The sequence below is a fragment of the Xenopus laevis genome, chromosome 1L (assembly GCF_017654675.1).
Source record: "Xenopus laevis strain J_2021 chromosome 1L, Xenopus_laevis_v10.1, whole genome shotgun sequence".
Taxonomy (NCBI): Eukaryota; Metazoa; Chordata; class Amphibia; order Anura; family Pipidae; genus Xenopus; species Xenopus laevis.
The window spans coordinates 17945968-17957606 of NC_054371.1; the positions used below are offsets into that span (position 1 = coordinate 17945968).

The 11639-nt window shown below is 40.1% G+C and overlaps 1 gene segment (V, D, J or C); it reads left to right on the forward strand.

Annotated features, from left to right (window-relative positions):
• The window catches only part of LOC108697575, a 321745-nt gene that overhangs the window by 261600 nt on the left and 48506 nt on the right, over positions 1-11639 (forward strand).

Consider the following 11639-nt stretch of genomic DNA (forward strand, 5'->3'; position numbering starts at 1 on the left):
GCTGTCCCCCTCCTACTGTGCTTTTGTCAGGGACCGTTAGGACACACCCACCCCTCATTTGAAACAGGGACATGGACCGGTAGGAGCTCTAATAAACGGGCTATTTTTAGAGATAATATAAAATTTTTAGCACCATGTAAAAGCAACACCATACATTTCACCATAAATGACTCATAACTGCCTAGGGTTTTTCATTTATATGTCTCCTTTAATAGTTTAATTTCAATTGTTTTTTTAAACAGAAATGTGTCTCTTCTAATGCAGAGAGTACAAAAGCATTATCTCCACTAATGATGGGACCCAATTCAGATCAGTCGATAACTTAGGTTTTCCGCGTATTATAACTACATATTCCAGGGATTTCCCATATTTACAGAGAGCAGTACAAAAACATTGAAGTGTTTTAAACCAAGATCCCGTTTTGAAAAACATTTTACCCTCTCAACGGGGTTTCACTTTTAAGGCAGGAAAAAGCCTTGGTTCTTATTTGTCCCATGGTTTATTTTTGGACTGTAAATATACAGATTCTTCTTATTAGCTGGATGTGAAGGGTTGTTATAGGTGTGGCAGGTCACATTGTCATGTCTGTAGTTTTATGAAACCATCGAAGGAATTTGTCACCAGTAATAATCCCAGGCGGTACAAGATTGAATCTTATGCCATTTGTAGTACAAGTCGGGTTATCTGTATAATTACCTGTATTTGTGGAATTCAATATTGACTAATAGACCAGTCAGAAAACGTATGTCAGAACATATGAACTGTGTCTCTAGGGGGGACAAGAGTTCTGCTGATGTAAAATATCTGATTGAACAACATGAAGGCAGACTTTGTGTTTCCTTCCAAATAATAAACAGGGTGGTACCTGGAGTTAGGAAAGGTGATTTAGAAATGTCCCTTTTAAGGAGGGAAGTGTTTTGGATTTTATTTTGGGTACAGTTACACCCAGGGGTCTAAATAGAGAGTGGGAATTAAACGGTTTTGTCGATTAATTTTGTAGATTAATTGGTATTTATTTATTTATTTTCATCCGTATTATCCCATTAATCAATTTATCATTATTATGTATTTTTATATACTTTCTTATGGACTTTATGAATTTATATGAATATCCAGGTTTATGGGTTTTCTAATTAATGAATAGTTTTCTAAAAAATGAACTTTGGTTTTCAATAGAACATAGATTATTAACCATCTGTTGGATCAATAGGAGGTTTATGTGATTTTTTTAACAGAGAATTGTGAGCGATGTAAATGATGATCATTCTATTGAAGGCACTGTTATTGCTCTATAAATAAAGGATAATAAATAAATAATAAATAATGAAAACATGAAACAGCTAGGAGAAATACAAATCAAGCTAATATAACCCTCTATATAAATATACTTCACTGCAATATATTGGGTGCCCACAAGGTGGCATTGTGTAACAAACTAAATGTGTGAAAAGTATGGCACTGTATTATGTCAGTTACAGTAATTAAAAGGGAAAACACAATTTTGAAAAGTAATAGTGATAAGCACAAATTTACAGGTAGTGGAAAAAAATTGAAACACACTGTATTAGGGGCCCGGAACTCTTTATATAAGTTTTGCAAAATGAAATAGATTTATTTTTTGGTGACTTATACTACACAGGACAAAATCAGCAGTGAGGGCTTCAATCCCTCCAACACTGAGCATCAGACTTCCTTACTTTTTGGGATGTTAAGGGTGTGCAAGTGTCTCCTCTGTGTCTATAAACAGGGAAAAAAACAGATTATTGGAATTACAGGGATGACTGTTCCCCTACTGCCAATCTAGAAGTGACTTGTGCTGTTAAAAGTGTAACTGTAGAGATACTAGACCACACGTGTGCCATGCTGAATAATTCATGTAAAGTGAAGGACCTCTGTCTCTAATCGGCACTGAGCGATGCACAAATGTACAATAGACCAGAAGTGACTTATCTACTCAAAGGGGAAAAAGTAAAGATGGGGACAAAGAAGCTGCGAGACTTTGGAAGCACAATATGCCCCTTCCTGAAGGAAAAGCACTTTACTCCATTATGGGACTCACAAGGGCTGCTCCTGCCATGAGGCAAGGTGAGAACTTTGCTTGAGACGGCAAAGAATGTCCAATTACCCGGGGGTGGCAAAAAGTTGACCCTGGTAACTTTAAGAATTGAATTTAAGTTGTTTTTTTTTAAAACAGAAATTTGTCTCTTCTAGTGCAGAGAGTGCAAAGCATTCTCTCCAGTAGCGATGCGCCATCCAACCTTGACCCGCTCCACTGTTCAACCTGGAGCAGGTGTGGGGGTGGGGCATTAGGGCTGCTGGCTCAGGTGGCAGCAGCCCCAGGAACTCCTCTGGGATACACCTTACTATCCCGAATTTGCCAGCCTTGTTCTCTATATGTTAAGATTTTGCACAGTCAGTGTTTCACCAGTACACAGAGGGGTTATTTACAGCTGCAAGTGCAGTTCCTTATGCTACAAATGCTGCACAGACTATGGCACAACTCACAAGTAGTAGATAGCACTCTGGAGAACCAGTTTCTGTAGTTAATAGTTACTTTATTAGAAAATTCACAACATGTTTCGGATCAGGTGATTCTTCCTCAGGTGCTCATATACACAGTGTACATAACCCAAGTCCCTTTTAAAATTAACAAAATACAAAACAAGTGTGTCGATTCCACATGTGGCTAGACACATTGGCATACATTGTTACAAAATTCCCTACAGACCACTGCCATCTACTGGCCTGCTCTGGTAATGCACCAAAAATTAATCATACAGTAAAATTCACAGCAGATGGTAGTCTCCTACCTGCTGTGCAATATCAACGTAATTTGTTCAAAGTGTTCAAAAAGTCCTTAGATGCTGTGAAATAAAAGTTTTAATCAGTTTTACAAGAAACATTTATAGCTCTGTGCATCATTAAGTCCGAGTGGCTGAAGCGTATTCAAAGTATCTATCCACTTAGCTTCTTGCTGGAGCAGCAACTTTTTTCTATCACCCCCTCTGCTTGGTAATAGGACTTGCCATCTCAAGCTGGCACTGTTATGTTTGTTTTCAAAAAAGTGTTGGCCCACTGGTGTGTGCATTTTTGTTTCCTTCGGATTATAGTTAGTTATTGATCTTTTATGGTCATTAATCCTTATTCTTACTTTCCTGGATGTTTGGTCCACCTACATCTGGCCGCATGGGCATCTGAAAGAACTGTTGAATTGGATATCAACTTTAGACAAAAAAAATGTAATAGGAGGGGATTTTAATAGTATTTGGTCTCAGGAAATGGACAGTTACATTATTACATTAGCAGATTATAAGGGAACAGATCTTGAAGAAATATAAATTACTCATGAGATCTCACAGCCAAACTGAAGTACGGAGAGAGAACATTCAAATTCCCAAAAATATACTTTTTAGGGATGCACTTTTTTGGATTCGGCCGAACCCCCCAATCTTTTGTGAAAGATTCGGCCGAATACCGAACCGAATCCGAACCCTAATTTGCATATGCAAATTAAAGGTGGGAAGGGGAAAACTTTTTTGACTTCCTTTTTTTCTGACAAACAGCCATGCAATTTCCCTCCCCGCCCCTAATTTGCATATGCAAATTAGGATTAGGATTCAGATTCGGTTCAGCCGGGCAGAAGGATTCGGCCGAATCTGAATCCTGCTGAAAAAGGCCAAATCCTCAGATTCGGGACATCCCTAATACTTTTTATTCATATCCTCACCAAACACAAGCAAGAATTAATGTTTTTTTTCCCTATTGAAATGGATGAATAGGCACGCACTCCTGCACAGTGCCATTGCCTTTCTTTAAAATCATCAAATTAAAAAAAATAACAGTTATAGAAAATAAATGAAGGCTTCACCCTATGATCAGACTTTAGCTCAAGTCAAATATTTGAAACACAAACTACTCAAGAGTAGTGATGAGTGAATATGTCCCGTTTCGCGGAAAAATTTTGCCAAACTGGCATTTTTTTTAATGGCGTACTAAAGTCAATGGGCGTTTTTTTTTATGGTGACTTTATTTGTCCTAATGCATTAATGTCAATGGGGTTTTTTCTTATGTGTGTTTTTTCGCAATGAATTTTCACGAAATTGCAAAAAGTTAGCACATGGCGAAATTCAGAATTTTGCCACAAATCCGTGGCTGGTGAATGAATTCGCTCATCGCTACTCTGGATCAAATGATTGAGCTGGACAAAACAGACATATTATGTACTAGCAAATAAAGCACATACAATATTAGCACAAAAGCCTAAAACACAATGGGGCCCATTCATAAAAGTAGAACAGAATGATTTGCAGAAAGAACATAATTGCCCGGCAAGTGTTTATGTTTATAAAGCTGAATAAGATCTTAAGAGTTATTAAGAGCTTTTAAAATATGACATAATTGCAAATAGTGAATATTTATGAGCACACTAGGCACACAAGCACTCACAGCAGGGAGTTCCTAAATAAGATACAGTATACAAGCAGGATGGACTATCTTACAGCATTAAAAAAAGGTGGAATAGAGAGTTTTGATACACATTTTTTTGGGAACACTTGACAGTTGATCCAAAGGTACTTTTACATTTTGACAATATCTTGGTCAGTCTCCCCACCCCCCTGTATTCCTTGTTCTTCTTTTCCTTTATTTTTTCTGTTTTTATTTAATGTTGTTTCTAAGGGGGCAAATTCACTAACCTGCGGAAATTCACCAGCGACGGATTTGCTCACATCGACACACTTCTCCAGGTGAAAATTCGCTAGGACACTGCTAATTCACTAAAATGCAAAGTTACGTCCAGGGCGCAGAACAATGGTGAAGTTTCACTAGCGTTAATTCGGAAAGCAAAGCGAAGTTGCGCTAGCATTGGTTCATTTGCATAGGGCGGGAAGTTCAATTTCAATGGACGTATATGTTGCAGCAAATACATTACATTACACCAGTCCAGGGAAGCTTAATAAAATAAAAGTTGTTATATTTAATTGCCCTACACATGAGCCCAGTGTATAGTTTATGTGTCATATGTTAGGAAATGTAGGGGGGAAGCCGGGTACCCTAAAAAAATTTACGATCTTTTGCAGCCTATCACCCTGAAAAATGAAAAGTCGCCAGCGTTTTTTTCGCCTGGTCTGAGCTGGAGAAGGCAAGTCTGGCGCAAGAGGTAACGTTCAGTAAAATCCGCATCTTAGTGAATTTGCGTTGTTACGTTCATTCGCCAGAGAGAAAATTAGCTTGGCGTTAAAGTGCGAAGTACCGCTACAGTCTATCTCCTTCGCTAGCGAATTTACGCCTGCGCCCGGTAGTAAATCGGCGAAGTCCCGAAATTATGTATCGCTAACGTTAGTCACTTCACCCTTTAGTAAATTTCCCGGAAAGTTATGTGGCTTTGGACACAAGAAAAAGGGACAACAAGGCAGGATACAGGCAAGGAAATTCCCTCCACAGCGGGGACAGGAACTTCAGATGGGGAAGGATTTACAAAATAACCCTTATTTGTAAGAATAGGTACAACGTTTGCTCAGGTGTAATAATCCATTTTTATCACTTATAGGATAAAAATGTTTAACTCTTGGTAAACTAGTGATAAATGTCTATTTAATGTGTAAGAGTTAAGGATTCTTTGATGACATAGTCCTGCAAGTCGTGGAACACATTTAGATTTTCAATATTTTCTTTGGGTGCAACCAACACTCTTCATAGACAGTCAGAGATGTGAGAGGGATGTGGGTTGGTGTTTTGCATAGAGACATTGTGTGGCTAAACTGCAGCTGCTATAAAAGTGCCAGTGTCCCTGTGCCATATTAATGATCTGTATGTGTCACAGTGCATAGATAGAGACATGTCTTATCCCACTTATCTACTGCTGCTGCAGCTACTGGGGATCCTCCTGATCTTTAGCCAAGGTGAGAGATGTTTATATTTACTTTACTTTTTTAAGGTAACAATTCAGATTTATATGCACAGCAGAAAGCAAAAAAAAATAATAATAATGACCCATTATGTCTATCTTCTATTATATCAGGTTCCTACGGGCAGATTGTACTGACTCAGTCTCCAGATTATATCTCTGTGTCACCAGGAGAAACTGTCACCATCACATGTAAAGCCAGTAGCAGTGTTACTTACAGTAATGGAAAAAGTTACATAGCCTGGTACCAACAGAAATCAGGGCAGGCACCAAAGCTGCTGATCTATTGGGCAAACACCCGACACACAGGGACCCCAGAGCGGATCAGCGGCAGTGGGTCTGGAACTGATTATTCTCTTACAATCAGCAGAATGGAATCAGAAGATGCAGCAGATTATTACTGTCAGCAGTATTACGAGTACCCTCTCACACAGTGATACAGAGCTGAACAAAAACCTTCCTATTACTATATTCTTACTGTTGAAACATCAAATTAAAATTGCAAAGTTTGCCCCTGATCTAGTAACCCACAGCAACCGTATGTGTCACAGTATGTGACTGGAACCTACCTACTACTTGGTTGCTATGGGTTACTACATGCTTTAGTGCACAGACTGGTAATTGAAAGCCATGTTATTTATCTATTGAGTAATTCACTGTCTTTCACTTTTTCTTTTCCATAGGATCCTTTTACTGGGGGTGCACCATGGCCAGCAAGCAACATCTGGTTGTCTGAGGGCAGCACAGGACGCCACCTACATATTTGCATTTTGAGCACTTCCACCTGATTTTCCAGCTCTTCCTTAGCTGCAGTATAACCCTTATTAAAGGGGAACTATTACAAAATGAAAATTATTTTTAAATATAAAGGTATGTGACCTATTATCCACAATGCTTCCATAATATAGATCTATTTTAAGTCTACTAAAAAATAATTGAACGGTTTAATGAACCCAATAGGATCGTTTTGCCTCCAGTAAGGTTTAATTATGTCTTAGCTGGGATCAAGTACAAGGTACAAGTATGGAACCTGTTATCCAGAATGCTTGGTACCTGGGGTTTTCCAGATAATGGATCTTTCCGTAATTTGGATCTTTATAACTTGTCTACTAAAAAATCATTTAAACATTAAATAAACTCAACTGCTTCATCAAACAAGGAGATTATTGCTGAAAAGGTTATACAAACAGTGCAGTATTGTAGTACAACACTACAGATAATACAACTCACCTTTACATTAACTATGTTTTCCTTAGGCAGTAAAGTACAATAGTACCCTGTTTTTCTGTCTTTGACATCATTTAGCCCGGTTACAGGTTGGAGAGTCAACCGATTGGCTGAGCACCCCAGTGCATCCCTGGGAGAGGGGGAGGACCCAGGGGAGTGCCTGACTTTGGAGCCAAATGCACAAGGTTACAGTCAGAGTTTATAAAAGACCCCCTGTGTCAGCAGCAGGGTTGCCAGGTTGGTTGGTTTCCAGCCAAATTGGGCTACTAATTTAAAGCCCAAGCAGGTTTTGAAACTACAAACTAGCCAAGGTAAGGATTTGGGCTGCATTTTTGGGCCTTAGGCTGTTTTCTACTTTGGAAACCAGCCAAAGTTTTTTCTTGCCCTAATGTACAGAGCCTGTGTCTCCTAGTGCATGTTGGGTAATGCAGTTTTTGTTTAACAGTTTGCAGACTGCCACAACAATACCCAGCATGCAGTGGCACTGACTTGTTTAGAAGTCAGGAGTTATCAGATTTTGAGCTCTATACCCCAGTCTCCCTTCCCTCTTAAGCATTCTCGCATTTTCCGGTGACTTTCCTCAATTTCAGACAATTTTGGTGCAAAAATCTCCTGGCCAACAAAATGTCTAGAGATTGAGCTGTTTTACCAATGTTTAATGAAATTGTATATTTATTAGGGCCTTGTGGGACCCCTATACCTCTGGGCTCCCCTCTGTGGTTACTCCCTTGGTGACAGTCGAATCTTTCCGATTTTGCTTCATGAAAAAATGTTGTGCTATTTTTGGGCTACTTGTGTCTCTACTTGTGTCTCTTCATTAGTTTTGAGCTGGTTTTGTAGCTGACTTTAGCTGGTTTTGAAAATTAGACCTGGCAACCTTGGTCTGCAGCCAGCCAGAGCCAGATCTGTGTAGTGTGACAGTACTGCTTGACTGATCAGGAAGAGCTTGGAAAGGGTTGCGTTGTGCTCTACTTTGAGTAAGCATTTGAGATTCAGGCAGAGGCAGTTTTTATCTCCTGCCTGTGGATATTTTGACCACTGTGTAATTCCCCAGGGTGAGGACAGGTCTTGCTTGTGTACCTGTCACATGGCTTCTAACGCCAAACAGAAAGGTACCTTGGGACAGGTAGCGCTACCTGTGGACATAAGTGCTCTTGGGAAGAGGCATTCCATTTGAACTGAACTGTTTGGGCATTAACCCCTTCCAGAGGATTCAGACTGTGATAATAAAAAGGACTGTGTTAGAGAAACAGTCAGAGTGATACCTATAGTGAGTTAGGTAGGTCCCACATGTCCCCAGTACACATATTCCTGTCACGGTTGTGACAGGAATACCAAGCACTTTAGCACTTAAGAAATTTGGATTCCCCAAGAGATGACTCTGCATGGCCAAGAATGGTAATCTTCTCTTTCAGACACAGAGATTTTTTGTTCTCTTCTTAGGACTGCTCCTTGCAGACATTCCCCCATATGTAATAAAAGGTACTAAGTTTGCATAGGAGCAGTAACCCATAGCAACCAATAAAATGTTTGCTGTTAAACAGGTGACCTGTAAATTCTACTTGCTGATTGGTTGCTATAGGTTACTGCTCCTGGGCAAACTTAGTGCATTTTATTACATATGGGGGATTGTCCTGAAGTTAGAAATGTACAGAGACTTTACTCTGCGTACAATACAGTACAGTATTATCATACTAACACAACACATACAAACCTTAAGGATCACATTATACCATACACTACACCAATGCAATCACTTTTTACAGCATGTAGTACTGTATTTATGAGTACTTCATTTAACTGCCAGCAGGGCTGGGTTTGCCATGTGGCCGCATGGTCCTATTGCCCGCCATCCGAGGCTTTGCGGTCCTACCACCTGAGGTCCACGTGCACCCCCTACACAAATGCAGCGCAATGTGGTTGGGTGGCATGCTGCCCCTAAAACTTTGCCGCCCTAAGCCGGGACCTGACTGCCAGCTGATTTGGTGCTTTTATTGCCAGCCTGTTTTTTTTACATCAAAGTTATTGGTAACAATGCTACTAACAATGTTAATGCTTTACTGTCACTTTTAACCCTCTACACAATTCAGCTCTACACATGTGTGTTGAAATAAAAATCGTAATTGTAACATCTATGGCCACCTTTAGGTTCAGGACTATTCACACATGTGGATATCATATTAGAGGTTTACAAGGCCTGTGGAGGTATAGCTTGGTTTTTTTATGATAATTGGCAGCAGAAGATGTCTGTCCCGAGGTCAATTCCTTGGGGTTCCAAGGATATTGGTCTCTGGATGCTCATTCCAAGGCAGGAAGATCTGCCGAAAAAGAATTTACCAAAGTCGATAACCCTGTTGAACAAGGCAGAAATGTGACCATACTTAAAGCTAAATCCAAAACCCCAGATGGTGGCATTATTAGAGAAGGGGTTTAAGGGAAGGACTCCAGGAGCGATTTTCTCGTGATCCGACGCATGTGACTTGTCGCATTCGACAAAAATAAGGTAAGAGATAGACTTGTCGTATGGTGTCGCAGCATTGATCCAACGAGACGCGACTGTCAGATGCAGATGAAGCACGCAGCGTCTGCATCCAACAGTCATGTCGCGTTGGATCGGGTCAGATCAATGCTGCAACACCATGCGACAATTATAGCTCTTACCTTATTTTTGTCGCATGTTTCTGATTGTTATTGGTGGTTGGGACGGAGCTATAACAGAAAGGGTGCAAAGAGGGGCTATAAAAGGAAGCCAGTTATCATACTTGCCAGAACAAGATGGCTGGATGATTTTGGTAAATATTGGCATTTATCGTTCAAGGTGGCCCACTATGGAAGTTGTACAGGGGCTTCCTTTCCACATCAAAAGAATTAGCGAAGCTAAGCAATGAATTTGCATGATCAGACCTGACTTACTGTTCCAACTTGTGCCTCTGTTCATATGGGATGAGGTCAGGGCAGGCCAGTTATATTCTTCCATCTCAGGAAACCAGTTCTGTACAGACATCACTTTGTGCATGGGACATTATAGAAAACATGGAATCATCACGAATGCCCTTGTCTGCTATAATGCTAAAGTATCCCCTGGAGCCCTAGTCCAAGTCATGAAAAACAGCTCCATCATTCCTCCCCACCAAAATTTTTTTGTTTGAATTATGGATTCAGGCAGGTAGTACAGACACAGACTTATCTGTCAGACGTGGAATCATTAAATAAGCCCCATACTGTATGTAACAAAAGTCACAAAGCTTGAATGTAAGGGAAAGAGAACATGAAATAGTCAGTAAATTATCCTTACATTAAACCCTGTATATTTGCTACTGTACTGATGATGCCTAACAATAAAGTGAGTCTGCCTGCTCCCATGCTGCTCTGAATTCATCTTTCCCACATAGATGGATCCTAAAAATAAAAGCACACATTCCATATTCTTCTGCGGATCCAATTACCACCATTGAACATGCTTTCTATTATAATAGATCTCCATGCAGGGGTTCTACAGGTATTCTTCTTAATGGGGATTTAACTTTCTTTATTATTAATAGGACTGATACTACCAACATTTCCCCCTGTTTTCAGTGTGTCCTGGCTATTTGAGTTCTGAAGGTTAAACAATCTCTGGTAGTTAGTAAAGCAACTTGTCCAACACAACTGAAAATAGAATTTACCAACCTTAGAAAATCAGTGATGTGAGAGGGATGTGGGTTGGTGTTTTGCATAGAGACATTGTGTGGCTAAACTGCAGCTGCTATAAAAGTGCCAGTGTCCCTGTGCCATATTAATGATCTGTATGTGTCACAGTGCATAGATAGAGACATGTCTTATCCCACTGATCTACTGCTGCTGCTGCTACTGGGGATCCTCCTGATCTTTATTCAAGGTGAGAAGCGTTCCTTACATAAATTATTATATAGTAAACCATTCATACCTCCTAACATTTGAATCTGTCACTGATTAATATAAAAAGCAACTGTGCAGCTTTTAGCAAATGTCATCAGACATATTTCTATTTTAATTCCTCAGGTTCCTATGGGCAGGTTGTACTGACTCAGTCTCCAGATTATGTCTCTGTGTCACCAGGAGAAACTGTCACCCTCACATGTAAAGCAAGTGATGATGTTGAAAGCTATATTATCTGGTACCAACAGAAATCAGGGCAGGCACCAAAGCCTCTGATCTATGAGGCAAGCAAGAGATATACTTGGACCCCTGAGAGGTTCAGCGGCAGTAGATCTGGGTATGATTTTACCTTTACAATCAGCAGAATGGAAGCAGAAGATGCAGCAGATTATTACTGTCAGCATTACCGTTATGCTAAGCTCCCACTCACACAGTGATACAGAGCTGAACAAAAACCTTTTCACTGCTTCTTGCTATCACTGTCAGATTAGGGTGTACATGGCTGCCATGTCAGGGACCCCCAACCCCAGTCACGGCCTTCCTCATCCCTGTAGCGCCCCCACATGGTGCTCTGTAGATTATGTAGTCTGCAAAACTATATTTTCCAGCA